Source organism: Phoxinus phoxinus (assembly GCF_949152265.1).
Source record: "Phoxinus phoxinus genome assembly, chromosome: 18".
In the NCBI taxonomy this organism is placed as follows: Eukaryota; Metazoa; Chordata; class Actinopteri; order Cypriniformes; family Leuciscidae; genus Phoxinus; species Phoxinus phoxinus.
In genome coordinates, this window is record NC_136893.1 from 12,887,730 (window position 1) to 12,901,999 (window position 14,270).

At 35.2% G+C, this 14,270-nt stretch overlaps 1 protein-coding gene and 1 long non-coding RNA gene across 3 annotated transcripts in view; both read left to right on the forward strand.

The window, feature by feature from the left end:
• Positions 1 to 14,270, forward strand: part of LOC306985304 (complement component receptor 1-like protein) — an 88,519-nt gene that overhangs the window by 35,412 nt on the left and 38,837 nt on the right. The window lies entirely within an intron of this gene.
• LOC306985821 lies at positions 12,053 to 13,672 on the forward strand. Of its 2 annotated transcripts, none has more exons than XR_013794867.1 (3): positions 12,053 to 12,486; positions 13,011 to 13,085; positions 13,360 to 13,662. It is a non-coding gene; the product is annotated as an uncharacterized lncRNA (long non-coding RNA). The 2 variants fall into 2 exon arrangements; XR_013794868.1 differs by having other exon boundaries at positions 12,134 to 12,486; positions 13,213 to 13,672.

Here is a 14,270-nt window from a genome sequence, read left to right on the forward strand (position 1 = left end):
AGCAGCGAATTTATTTCTCTGCAGATCCTTCAGCCTGCAGACAAGAACTGTGTTTATCTCATCTCATCTAAGGGTGAGTTTAACCTGTACATTGATTGTATATTATGTTTTTTATTACATTGGAATTACTCTCTGGAATTCTGATTGGCCAGTCGCATCATTCACTGGTCAGTTATTTTCGAATATTTGCCGTCATCTGTCATCACAATCTCACAGGATAATGTAGCCTAATTATTTTACGAGGTGGCAAATTCATATGAAAACGTATTATTTGTATTTAAAAAAACTAAGCATGAACATCCACCCCTAAACATAACCATCACTTGGTCATAAACAGATTGTACAAAAACATAGAAATTAGATTGTAATTCATATGAATTAGCCACCAATTCACCTGAACATAAAATGGTTACAAATGCCACTTTCGTCGACTGTAGTAAAAATGACCTCAGAGTAGCCTACCTATAATATTAATGTGGCTTATGTATAAATATTAGGCCAACCTTTAATAATAATACATTTAATAATAGATGTAGCATTTCTTTTTATCATCTCAAGCACTGTACAAGCATCAGATTGTTACTGTACATAATTAAATGGAGGGAAAAAAGCAAAAATTAAACAAGCATAATAAATGCTCACATACGAATTAACATATAATCTCAGTAACATATGCATATACATATAAACAACTAAATAAACCAGAAAAGAAAAGAAAAGTTATCCAAAGCTTGTCTCCTTAAAATAATCTAAAAAAGGGCTCCAAGATGTCAAGAAAAGATCGGGTTTCATTCTAACTCCAAATGAATCTTTTCAAGTTTGAGGGCAAAAGGTGAAAACCCCACTGACGGTAGGTTGGAGGAAATGGCAGCTTCCAATTAATTAGTATAAGTCGTCTAGACAGTGTGCAAAGTGCAATAGTATCCATCTCTAAAGCTGTAAGTTGAACATTTTCCGGAACAACCCCAAATAAAGCTGTCAATGGGTTGGGGTCTATTATGTGGTAAGAATTCCTGAGACACAACTAAATATTCCACCCCAAAACCTTAATAACTCAGAGTCAGAATAACACGACGTAAGTTAGTCAGACACGAACAGAAAGCTATGCATGAAAACTCATACTTTATTTCATAATTTAATTCCAAATATGACTGACTTCATTCTGTGGAACAAGAGTATTAATAGTAAACATTTTGAAAAATATAATCGTTTCAATGCAATTTCAACAAACGCATGTACGTTAGAAGGCTGAAAACTCTTATGATCTTGCTCTAGGTCTTGGTCTGGCTTACCTCTGTGGTATGAGTGTCTTCGTCGGCTTCTCTTCTCAGTTATGATTACAATCTTATATGTAGTGCTCACATGCTCAAAATCAACATCCAGAAGGCGTATGGCTCAAGTCAAACACCCCAAACACATCTGACTGAAGTCAAACACCCAAACACATCTGACTGAAGTCAAACACCCCAAACACATCTGACTGAAGTCAAACACCCAAACACATCTGACTGAAGTCAAACACCCCAAACACATCTGACTGAAGTCAAACACCCAAACACATCTGACTGAGAACCATAGTCACATCTTCATTACAGTGTGTTTTTATTCATGGTGTGCATGTACTGTTTGCATTCTTTTAACTTCATGTCAAGTTACTGTATGTCAGCACTGAATTGATATTTTTTGTCTTTATTATAAACAAGGTACATTCAAACTTGTTTAGATATTTCAGCTTTAAGTGTGCTATCTTTATTTAAATATATATATATATATTTTAAAAAAAGATTATGTATTCACTTTGTACAGTATATTAGAGAATATCACACGATGCTCACATCACAAGCAGATAGGCTATCAACATTAATGCAATTAATGTCATTAATATGAGTGCTATAGGGAATGTAAAGATGGATTTTTCTCAATACCATAGTGTTTTATATATATTTGCAACTCTATTCTGTCCAACTCAAATGGTTTCCGACAAATTTGTTCATTTAATGCAGAGATTCTTTTTTGTCAACGGAACCCCTTTTATTGCAAATATTCACTTGAAGTACTTGAGATTTTTACTATATATTTCAAAAACTTTACAACACATCCATATGTTCACAGCCTGGTCTCTAGTGTCAGTAAATGGTCACATGACATGCAGGTAAATAAAATGTTTAGTGATTTATTTGGTCTAGTGAGTAGGCAGACAAGGCAACTAAAGATTGTTTAAAGATCTGTCTGTTGTTCTTTCACATTTAGTTGTATTCATCTTTTCATCTTTGTTTTCAATATATGGGCTTGATATAATTTGAGCTTTTCATTACTTACCTCTTGAAACTAGCATTGCAGTGAGATGCCCAGCATAGCCTATACCTCAAGAAAGACACAAATATCAAAATGATCCAAAATATGAACTCTGAACAATATTACAGCTGGCTAACATGAATGGCAGCAACAGCTTATATTAGACCAGTAAAATATATATATTTTTTTAAGCTGCAATTTTGGCAGTTTACACAAAATAATAATTTGTTTCCTCCTATAATAATAATAAAAAAACGTTGTTCAAGTTACTATTTTTTTGTGTGTTAATTAATTGTTAGGAGAACATTTTTCCAAGTTGCATTTTCAGCGGATCTGGGTACATGAGAGAGAGGATTTCCACTTGTCCCACCCATCATGTCCCATGTTTTCATGTTTGTAGTTGTACGAGCATTGTACATACACAAATTCTGAAGGAGCTTCAGTGTGTGTGAGTAAAGTTACATATTTTTTAGCTTTTCTTATTATTAACATTACGCTTTGGAGATTGTATGATATATTTCTGCAAAAAAAAAACAAAAAAAAACATTTAAACTATAAAATAAAAAAGTTTGAAGACATAAACCCCTTTTATTGTCTGATGAAGTCCAAATATAACCAAACTTCACTCGCATGAAATGACTCCAGTCATCTCATAGGAAATAACCGTTTTTTTCTACATGGAGCACGTCACCAACAGTATGAATCATCTTGAACCCAAGAATGTCCATTGTTGTCCCATAGTCTCTGTTTTTGAGCAACAGAAAACAAATTATTCTGGAACTATTTTAGGCAAATTCACCAACGTTGAAAGACTGGGATTAAGTTGCAGTTTCTCTGTGCTGCTTCCCTCTTTCTGTCTAATGAAGGTGAGTTTGATACTAAATTATTCCATTTGGATTATTGTGTTTGAAATACAAATAATTGTATCTAGAAACAGAATGCCATGCTTTAGTATAGTACTGAGATTTATTTTAAGGACAATCTATAATTTCATGAAATGCATAGATCTGAAGTTGTCTGAAATAAACTTTTTGTAATTTGATGGAACAGAAAAGGGTAAATAAAACAGATTTTGGAGGGCCCAAAAGCATTCTTTTCTGTCTATTTATGGTATTCCTGTAAACAAGGATCCCAAACACATCACTTTATAATTACAACATAACTTGCCACACAGCAAAATATTCCACAAAGTGTCAGGTACACATTTAACACCGGACAAAGACTAAGAAAGACTAGCACATATTGGCCTCCCATAACAAATACGGTACTTTTTGTCATTGATCTGAATGGCAGTTGCACAATTAATTAGCTTTATTCTTAACTAGTTACCGTGTTACAGGAATACTGATTCAGATGATACACATGTTTTGTGTTTATCACAGCACAGTACACTACCTTCTTTTGCATCAAGGAATCTCATCTCTCGGCTCAAAGTTTCCCAGATGGATCCATAAACCAGTAAACTCAAGAGCATCTAAATCGGTTAAATGTGAGAAACCAGTGAACAAGTCTGGAATTAAATTGCACAATGTACGAATAATATGAGTACCCTACATTTGTAAATTGCATTCAAATGATTTTTAAAATCTAATTACGATATGTGAAGGGTGTACAGTACAGGTCAGCAAGTCCTTAAATATCTTAAGAATCCTTTTGTAAAAGGGATCCACTGGAGGCAAGTTGTAGAGAACCCAAGTGCAGTTTATTCACACATATCAAGATCAAACATAAAACAAACGCTCAAAATGAAGACTAACCATGAACAAAGACTTACAAACAGTGGTCTACAGGAAATACTTGACAAAGACACATGGCAAACATGAGGGCTTAAATACATACAAGACTAATTACGAGACAAGGGACACCTGTGAACAATGAACCAATGACAACATGACACATCAGAGACAAAGGAACACATGGCAGGATCACATGACTAACAGGGAATCACATGACAGACATGGAGCCATGACATGAACAAACCCATAACGTGACACCTTTATAGCAGTTTTTTGTCACTGATGCAGGAAACTTAACAGCATTACACATTTCCTCTTAAAATAAATCCCTGTATATCATATATACTGAGGCAACATTAAATATTTTTTTACGTTATTTTCAGAATTATCAAAAATCCCATTGTTGAAATTCTCGATGTCCTCCAGATTTTTTTAATGTATACAATATGATGAATACTTTGCTTGTTACATGATTTACATGCAACATTTCAGCCGTAAATAAATTGTATAATTGTATACTGCACATTACCTGTAAAGTGATGTATGTGATGCTAACATATAGTTATGCCTAAATAATGGTTTGTATTTAAAAAAAACATTTATCGCGTGTCAGTATGTGTAGTGAGTTGGCTCACGTGATTTATGTTTAGAGCTATAGAACTTGCGATAAGGGAACATGTGAGCATTGATGCTACCTGGTTTTCACCGTGTATTGTGGCAATTTTGAGTGAACGTTTCAGTGCACTGGCAGGATTTTGTGATTGAAAAAACCCTTAAAATGGCCAACTCCCTGATAAGTGCCCTGACTATAGAACTAGCGAGCTGAATGACCCCTTCATTCCTTTCATTCTTGCTGTCAAATCCTGTTCAAACTTCCGCACATTCAACATTGAATAAACTCTTTTATGTCGGTCTGTTTATCTTAGAGCTAATCTTGAAGCTGTTTGCTATGACATATTCATGTAAGCTAATACATGTCAAAGTAGGGAATGGAGTGGAAGCAACCATCTACTATAAGCTCTATTTATAAGGTATCTGTCAATGGTATCTGGCTGTTGTGAAACAGCTGGGTCTTTTTATGATTGGCTTACAGCAGGCCTACCAGGTGCATTGGATACAATTTGAGTGGTACAACTCAATGCCACAGATCTAGAAATAAAACTGATCAATAATAATTATTCTCCTCATGCTTTGGTGTGGACAATTATCATTACTGAAACAGATTTGAACAGGCAAGATTTTTAGTGAGTGACCGGTTCCTAACAAAAAGTAGTCTGTTATTTTTTTGATTTTTTTTGGCTTTAGAAGACTTTGAATAGAGTGAATGACTACTTTGTTCATATATGCATATCACAGAACATGTTTGTTTTTACAATAGCAGATTTGAAATAACTATACAGTGATCAAATGCATTTATTACTGTCATGTTTTAATCATTTAGGCTTAATATTGTCTGTTTGACGCGTCTGACGATCTGCTATAATTGTCATGAATATGTGAATTTAACCAGGCTTTGGCATTTGTGCTTTATACCTCATTTACTGATATTTGTCAAATTGTTAGCTTCTTGTTCTTGGCTTCTGATTTTTCAATAAAAAAACCTAAAAAAAACTCCTACTCTTACTCCTACACTAGGCCTACTCACATCTATGAGCCACAAGAATGGTAATTAATGGATTTGCTTAATAAAATAATAATAGTTGTGTAGTTAAAGATTTATAGGCACTTTTCTTATTATTATAAAATGTTAATTCATTATAAGTTTGAAACAAAGTTATCTCAGAATTAAGTTTCTCATTATTATGACTTAAAGAATAATATTTTTTATTCAGCTGTGGTGGAAATAAAGCATAAACACTAGTTCTATAGACCTTATTCAGAGCAGCGCCATGACAGGTATGAAAGTGAGGCTGTGACTAGCCGTGTTTTCAAAGGGATCCACAGTATTTTATCAGTATACAGCTGATCACTAATTGTCAAGAGTTTTTTTTCAACTGAAATTGAAAAAAATGTCATCAGCAAAACAATCCAAAAATACATTAAATATTTAAAAAATGTAAACTGAGCCAAAACCCCTTTTTTGGGTAATATTTGGGTGATTGGGACAGCACATCTTTTTATTAATTTAGGGTAGTGTAACTGTATTGCAAAAGTTAGTTTATACTTTGATATAATTTTATATGCAATATTTATTTTTCTGTTCATTATTTATTTTAGAGTCATGTTTATTTCTGTTCAACGTTTCTCAATGTTTATAAATCCATCCACAATTCATACAGTACAACATGTGTAATTGAGGTAAAAGAAGGCTAAACGTCATTGAAAATGACAGTAAACTATTTTAAAAAAATGCTTTAGGACCACTTTTTTTTTTAGGTTAACTGATCCAAATCTTTGTTTTGTTTTTTGGTCATATTTGGATGAGATGGCGCTGCTGTAAATAAGGTCTATTACGAAGAGCAATGCAGCTGCCGGAAACATGAAAACAGCTTGCCACAGTGAAGGCTTTCCAGCAAAGAGATAATACAATGGACGTTCCATTTGGAATGACGGAACTAAAACAAGCTCTGAGGAGAATGAGAGAAACTCCTGGTCAAGATGAAATCAGCTATTATATGATTAAGCAGTTAAGCGAGGAATCATTGAACGTGATGTTAGAGTTCTATTATAAAATTTGGTAAATGGGGATATTACCACAATTTTAGACCAATAGCATTACATCTCATAGTGATGGAGAGAATGATAACGGACAGATATTTTTTGAAAAAAGAAATAAAAGAGCTCTATCAAATAAAGAATCAGTAGCAGTATTTTTCGATATAGAAAAAGCATATGACATGTTATGGAGAGAGAGTCTGATGATAAAATTGGAGAAGATGAGGAAAGGAGGAAGAATGTTTAATTGGATTAGTGATTTCCTTAAACAAAGAACAATAAGAGTGAGAATAGGAGATTATTTCATGAATAATAGAAAATGGCACGCCTCAGGGAAGTGTAATGAGTCCAGTGCTTTTAATAATAATGATAAATTATATATTTAGTAAGGTGGATAGGAGTGTTGGAAGATCATTATTTGCAGATGATGGGGCTTTGTGGTTCAGAGGAAGAAACAATAAGTATATTATGGGGGAAATGCAGAAGGTTGTGAATGAGGTAGTTGAATGGTCATACAATTGGGGATTTAAGTTCTCTGTGGAGAAGTCACAAACTATTATATTTTCTAACAAGAAAGATAATGAATGGAAGTTAAGAATATATAAGAAATGGCACGAGTGACATCAATTAGATTTCTAGGAATGTGGCTGCTAGAATTACATGGAAAGAACATATAGGTAAGGTAGTGAGTAAGTGTAAAAGAGTTTTAAATGTAATGAAATGTACGGCAGGATAAGAGTGGGAAGCAGATAGAGGGGCGCTACAAACAGTTTATATAGCAATGATAAGATCTAGATTATGGATATATCATATGGGATGGCTGCAAAATCTCAATTAGAGAAATTGGACAGAATACAAGCGCAAGCATTGAGAATTTGCTGTGGGGCATATCCAACAACACCAATGCAATGCAAGTAGAGCTAAATGAAATACCACTTGATATTAGAAGGCAACAGTTAAGGGCAGGATGAAGTACATCCAACAAAGAATATAGGAATATGTTGGGAACCAGGAATGAATAAACAAAAGAGTTTTGGATTGGTTGTTCAAGGAGATATTACGGAGATGGGGATTAGTAAATATATATGTACCAAGAGTGATGCACCCACATTACCCTTTTTGGATTCTTCCTCAGCCAATAGTAGATTTAACTTTACTGAAGATAAGACAAAAAGGACGATGTAGTGAGATGGAAGTAATAAGAACAAAGGAATATTTAGGGCTTAAGCACGGAAATACTGTAATATACAGACATACATAGATGCTTCTAAAAAAGGATAGAGAGGAGTGGCAGTCAATGTTCCAAAGTTACAGATAAAGAAAAAAAGCTAGAATAAGTGATCAACTGTCAGTATATACATGTGAACTGATGGCTATTCTGCTAGCAATACAAGTAATTGTATTGTACAAATCTGTGAAGAGCAGAAGTTTAAAAGGGTATAATGTTAATAACTTTCAGGACATTCTTAATGATATCAATTGGATGGAAATTTCCAATGTATGTGATGTTGATACAGCATGGGATTGCTTTCAATCTATTTTCTTGGAAATACTTGACAAGATAGCCCCATTAAAAGAGACCAGGATTAAACAAAGATCACAGCCTTGGATAAATAATGATATCTTGGTGTAATGATAAATAGGACGGAAGCAATAGCAAGTGCAATGATAATTTATTAACAGTGGTTCACACAGGAAACTCAGAACAGACAGATGATCACGTGAAGAACTCAGCGTAGGCAGATACGTCACTCCAGGAATGCAGGTCAGGCAGGAACACAGACAGCAGGAAAACGTGACAATCCTGAGCAGAGTAAAGTGAAGACGGTGAACCAGTGGTGGGAGCGGGAGAAGCAATCCAGTATCAGTGAGACGGGAAACACGAGGAACACAGGAACAGGCACGAACACAGGAAGCTTCAACAACGATCTGACAAACAATTTTTTTAATCAAATAGATACAAAACCTGTATCTATCTTGTGTTCAATATCAAAAATTGTGCAAAGGATCATTTATTAAGAAATTGTTAGTTATTTAGCAGAACATAACCTTTTATTTGACTTCCAATGGTAATCAGGCTTTAGAAAAGCCCATTCCACTGATACCTGTCTGTTTTATCTTAAAGACTTTATTAGGAAAGAGGTAGAAAAGGGGAATTATTGTGGCATGGTGTTAATAGACCTTCAAAAAGCCTTTGATACGGTTCAGTATGATGTCCTTTTGAACAAACTAAAAGCCCTAGGATTTTCTCCTGCATCTCCTCAGTGGGTGAGGTCATACCTGGTGGGCAGAGAACATGTGGTAGATGTGGAAGGGACTTCTGTCCTCACCACTTAAATTAACTTGAGTTCCCCAGGGGAGAATTTTGGGTCCTTCTCTTTTTTGTTTTGTTTTTTTTGTTCTTTTCTTTTTTTGCAGATGACTCAGCTATTCTAGTCTCTCATAAAGACAACTCAGAGGTGGAAAGGCTGCTTAGTTCAGAACTCATTAACCTCAGTTTTGGCTAACAGACAACAAGCTGTCTCTCCACCTTGGCAAAACAGAGTCAATTCTTTTTGGGTCCGGAGATAAACTGAAAAAAGCTATGGGGTTTAGGGTAGTCGTAGTTAATGTTGAAATTACAGCCAATGAAGCAGTTATTACTTGGGCTGTATACTAGATAACAAACTATCAGGGGAGCTTATGGATCGAAAAATTATCTCAAGGTAAGCCAAAGGACTAAGTTCCTGGCAAGAATATCTAGCCTCTTAGATAGTAAAACCTTACAAATCCTGGCCGATGCGCTTGTTCAATGTCATCTTGACTATGCCTGTACATCTTGGTACACAGGCATTACTAAAGGCCTCAAAGAAGTTACAGATCTGTCAAAATAAACTAATTAGAGTGATCCTTAAATTACATTCTAGAACTCATCTTCTTCCTGACCATTTCTCCAGTCTTGGGTGGCTCAGAGTGGAGGAGAGGGTTTCTCAACTTAAACTGTGTTTAGTATAAAATAAGAAATAATCTGGCACCCAAGTATTTATGTGATTACTTTTCAAAAATTAGTGATATGCACAACTACTGCACCAGGGGGAGTTCCACAGATTACAGGCCGTGCCCTTCTAAGAACTGTATGGGAAATTACTCTTAAACTTTAAACTGTTGAGCTCTTCCTATTATCATTTTAAATCTTCAATAAAAAGTTGGTTATTAAACCCATAAAAAATAAAATAATTAATCCATTAAGTAGGAATATTGTATTGTCTGCTTGTGTGTCTGCTTGTCTATCTGGGAATTTAGCCCTTGTTTTGTTTTTTTATTGTGTTTTTATCCGTTTTATTTTGTTTGTTCTTTTATTGTCCTCAATGTTTTTAGTCCATGTATTGTTACTCATCTTACTTCTTAAAGGACAAGTTCGGTATTTTACACTTAAAGCCCTGTTTACAGATCGTATCTGATGAAATAGAACGGTTAAGATTAAACTTTGGACACATGCTCCTGTCCCGAGAATTTTAGGTTTATTTTATTTAATTTTAGGAAAATACGAATATAGTGAATTATTGGGAGTTAAAGGGGTGGAATCTGGAGGAGCTGGTTTTTATTATATATATGTATTATATGTATGTGTATATGTGTTTGTATATAGGGTGAATTGCCCTAATGTGGGACATTTTCTGCACTTCAGACTTCTGTGACATATTGCGATGTGTAACCAAAACATTAAATCCACACCCAATACTTTTTTAAAAACCCCAGTATGTTTCCTAATCAAATCAAAAGAGAAAATTCAGATAACCCATTCATAAGAGAAATTATAGACATATTAGTGCTCTTATTGCAAGTCGTCTGAGACAATCTGCAGCTTTCCTAATGTGGGACAGTTGTGTCCCCAATATGGGACACTTAAAAATCTATGATAAAAGACCAAAAATCACATTGATATATGTAGAATAGTAACATCTTATTTTATTTTTTTTAGATTCTCTCTTAAATCTTAGTTAATAATTTTCTTGGTTATGGATGGATGAAACATGGATAACTGAACATCATCAGACCGATAATACATCTTATTATCTAGTTCGGTTTACTTAACAACTTATCCTTTCCCTGCTTCTGCCTTTCTTTCTGCATCTGACAATCTGTCCCTGTCTTTCTCACCTTTGCCATTGTGATCTGAAATACATTTAATTGAATTAATTAGATGCATAAAATAAAGTGGAATGGCTTTATTGGTTTTCTACTGCGTTTTTAAATTAAATTCAGCGCTATTTTTCCTTTTAAGTCAACTACCTACCTTTTACACACACACACACACACACACACACACACACACACACACACACACACACACACACACACACACACACACACACACACACACACACACACACACACACACAAACACACACACACACACACACACACACACACACACACACACAGAGAGAGAGAGAGAGATAGAGAGAGAGACACACACACACAAAAAGGAAAAAAGAATAAAAAAATAAACATGACTGTACAAATCTGCATTAACAGTATTCAAATATTGCATTACAAGACTAAAACCATGTAAATAACCATGTTTGTCCCACAAATCATGCCCCACCACACATTTTTGACTCATTGAAGTACTGTCCTAGCCTAGAAATCTAGACGCCCCTAGCGGCAGCAAAATGTATTTTGTATTTTTTAAACATCTTGATGTAAGTCTGGCTGGCCAGGCTAGTACTGTCCCACATTAGGCTGATCATGCTGTCCCGGATTTGGAAACCACATTTCCTAATGTGGGACACTAGGAAATTTTATAAAAATATAAAATATATAGATTATGCACACAAAGTTCCACTATTTTTTGATGGACAAACATTTCATAAGCATATTAGGCTAAAAAGTAGCAGGATTGCTTTGTTTAAAATGTATTTAACTCCTTAATATCAAATTTGTTAAAACTCTATGTCATTAACCTTCGGATGGTCTTCACACAAGGTGTCTCCTGTTTGATGATTGCTCCACCCTCAAATATGATTGGATATTTGATAGGTCATGTGATTTTGATAACATGACACCACAGCTTTTTCTAACTTATAGTTTCACTGTCATTCATGTATGTGTGGGACCTACAAACACTAGAGCAATTCACCCTATATGTGTGTGTGTGTGTGTGTGTGTGTGTGTGTGTGTGTGTGTGTGTGTGTGTGTGTGTGTGTGTGTGTGTGTGTGTGTGTGTGTGTGTGTGTGTGTGTGTGTGTGTGTGTGTGTGTGTGTGTGTGTGTGTGTGTGTGTGTAGTAGTAGTGGGGATGGTTAGAAAATTTTAAGAGGAATAGGAAAATGTTTCTGATCCAAGCTACCTGATGATGGCAGTAATGCACTGTTTAGTGCGATTGCCAATAAAAGATAGAAGAAGAAGAAGCAGGCTTTCTTTTTTTTACAGTCTATGGCTGCATTCCAAACCGCATACTTCCCTACTATTTAGTATGGGAAAAAGAGTAGGCGAGCGAAAAAGTATGTATGAATCCAAAAGAGTAGGCGAGAATTACCTGGGTGACGTACTAATTATCGCGAGATTCGGACTTAAGTGCGTTCCAATATGCCTACTTTCCTACTATATAGTAGGCGAAAACAGTATGTGAAGGAAGCAGTACGTTCGAAACATCAGTATTTATAAAAGAGTAGGCGAGAAGTTCCCGGATGGCTTACTGCTTCCAGCCAGATTTTTGAGTGCTCAACCGGTGGATACTCTTCTATCCCAGGAGGCCACGCGAGAGGATACGTCATTATCAAACATCACGGAGATCAGCGACGCGGGGGGTTTCAAATGTGAGTAAACACGGTTCCTTGTGTTAAAATTGCATGTGTTAAACTACTATAGAGTAAACGTTTTAACTGTTGAAGGTGTAAAGGAGTTAGACAGTATAGTATGATTGTGATTTGGCTGTAAAACACGTTTTATTATGTATAACGTTAGCTCTAGCTGACAGGAGCTCCAGTAAGGACACGTAAGTTACGTCTCTAACGTGGATTTACATAAACCATAAACATCTTAACGACGCTTATTTTAAACGTCTATTTACATCTGACAGGAACATCTTTTTCAAGTATCAAGTATTGCAGAAGAGCACATCACAACATGAAATATACATCTGAGTGATATGTGTGCTATTATGTAGAACATATCTATAAAGTACCTAAACATAAGTTATCTATTTTATTTGTCCATTAGTACTGTTGATAAATTGAGGAACATGTATGTTGGATAAAAAGTTAAAACAACCTCAACATGTAAATGTAGTGTTGAGCTCATAAATCACAGAGGTTATGTGAATCTTGTCTGGATGTTACAGGGACAGAAGAACAGATGTGGGTTTATCCGGTGGAGAGAGGCTCATGAAGCTGAAGGCTGTCATCAAAGGCTTTGAGTGAGTATACTACAGAAATTAATAATAATTTAAATATTAAGTTGTAGTTTATTTTAATTATTGTAATTTCAAACAGAGCTATTACAGCACCTTTCTGATTCTTGATTTCTGTGCATTTGCTGCTCAGCTGTTGTGGTGGAGCAGGACCTGCAAGGAAAGATGATGGCGGCATTTGTGGAAAAAAAGCGTTCTTGTCTGCTAAATAATACTGAAATCAAATGACATTGTGCTGTTAAAACTACTGCTTTTGTGTTATGTTTGTGCATTTTGGTAGGATCTGTAATGTCAGCAGACTGGTGTGAGCACTGAGGATGAGGAGCACAGAGCTGAATCCTGGAGATCGTGCCATGGACGAGACCCTCCATCACTCCACCGGCCCTTATTGCCTCAGATTGTGAAGCACAACACATCACGCAACAACCTCCGGCACTCCGGCACGGCTCACCTCTGGCGGTCGGCTGGTTCATCAGAATAAAGCCGCAGAAGGGGAACCGCTGTGTTGAGATGGCAGTAGATGTGGTTCAGTGCCTGTAGCCTATATACATGATTGTAGTTTGAATAAAGCTTTGTTTCATGTGTTGACTTGCATTTGTTTATTGTGTGATGGTGACTTTCATTCATTCATTTACTCCTTTATTAATATTTATCATTGTTGTCAGTAAATAAAATATCATTATTTAATTAATTGTTTGAATGAAAATGTAGATATGTGTATTCATGCATAGCTATATGTCATATGACATACATTACATTTTGTTTGTTTTATTGATTTTTTTCAGTAAAAAGTAATATAATTAATTATCGGTCAGTATTTGTCACGGTAAGCCACTTTTGCTTGTGGATGAAAATGTTTGGATATAAAATAAAGAAATTAACAACATATTCAAGAGATGACAATTTTGGGATTTCGTAATAAAAATAAATAATATCGTTAAGGATAAAACGGTGGGTCACATAAGTAGGGTTAAATATAAGAACTTAAATCAACCCTAAATGTATTCTCAAAATAAATGGGCAGCAGTTTCTTTAAAAAGACCATAAAATGAGCGAGTTTAATCAATATCAAGATATTTACAGATAGATGAATTAAACGTGTCGTTCAAATCTTTTAAGTTGTTGCACTTGTGATAACGCGTCGTAGGTCACATGATAACGTCAACATGGCAGATGCCCGGTTCGCATTCA